We start from the raw sequence: 952 nt of genomic DNA on the forward strand, positions 1-952 counted from the left end.
AAGAAATGAGGCTGGGCGCCTGGGATCCTGAGTCTGAGGGAGGAGGGGCTGAGGGCAGGACCCCTGGGTCTGAGGGAGGAGGGGCTGGGAGTCTGGACTCCTGGGTCTGAGGGAGGAGGGGCTGGGGCAGGACTCCTGGGTCTGAGGGAGGAGGGGCTAGGGGCCTGGACCCCTGGGTCTGAGGGAGGAGGGGCTGGGGCCTGGACTCCTGGGTCTGAGGGAGGAGGGGGCTGGGGCCTGGACTCCTGGGTCTGAGGGGGGAGGGGCTGGGGACCTGGACCCCTGGGTCTGAGGGAGGAGGGGCTGGGGTCTGGACCCCTGGATCTGAGGGAGGAGGCCTGCATTCCAGGATCTGATGGAGGAGGTGGCTGTTGGGCTGGATTCCAGGGTTGGCAGGAGCAGGGGGCAGGACCCCTGGGCCCCGGTAGCAGGACCGGTGGGGGGCCTGCAGGCCTGCCCTGGGAGGTAAGGGAGACGTGGAAAGCAGGAGGAGGCACCCGTCCTGACTGACACCCCCCACCCCCGACGCAGGACCAGCCCCAGTCCAGATGTTCAGGTGAGCAGCCTCAACGTCCGCAGGCCTCTCGCTACTGCTCAGCCTCTCCGGCCCAGGCGTGGCCACGCCTGCCAAGCCTGGAGCTCCTCCCCCCTCCCCTGCCCGCGCCCCGCGTCCTGCCGGTCAGGGACCCTGACTGGAAGTCCTCCCCTCCTCTGCAGCCAAGATTGTGGAGCCCAACTTTCCTGACAAGACGCTGACATGTCAGAAGCAGAGGAAGGCCAGGGTGAGCGGGCCGGGCAGGCCCGGCTGGTGAGGAGTCGGGGCCGGGGCGGGGGGCGCTGCGCTCCTCACCGCCCGCTGTCCCTCCTCCCACCGCCAGACCCTCAAGCGCAAACTCAAGTCTCAGGCCTTGGGAGACTCTGGGCCTCTCACCTGGTCGCAGCTGGAGCACAT

At 69.1% G+C, this 952-nt stretch overlaps 1 long non-coding RNA gene across 1 annotated transcript; it reads left to right on the forward strand.

Annotated features, from left to right (window-relative positions):
* Positions 1-356: 356 nt before the first annotated feature.
* On the forward strand, positions 357-952 carry LOC115284692. The gene is made up of 3 exons (XR_003905315.1): positions 357-556; positions 718-782; positions 879-952. It is a non-coding gene; the product is annotated as an uncharacterized LOC115284692 (long non-coding RNA).

Source organism: Suricata suricatta, unplaced genomic scaffold (assembly GCF_006229205.1).
Source record: "Suricata suricatta isolate VVHF042 unplaced genomic scaffold, meerkat_22Aug2017_6uvM2_HiC HiC_scaffold_15679, whole genome shotgun sequence".
NCBI classification, from domain to species: domain Eukaryota; kingdom Metazoa; phylum Chordata; class Mammalia; order Carnivora; family Herpestidae; genus Suricata; species Suricata suricatta.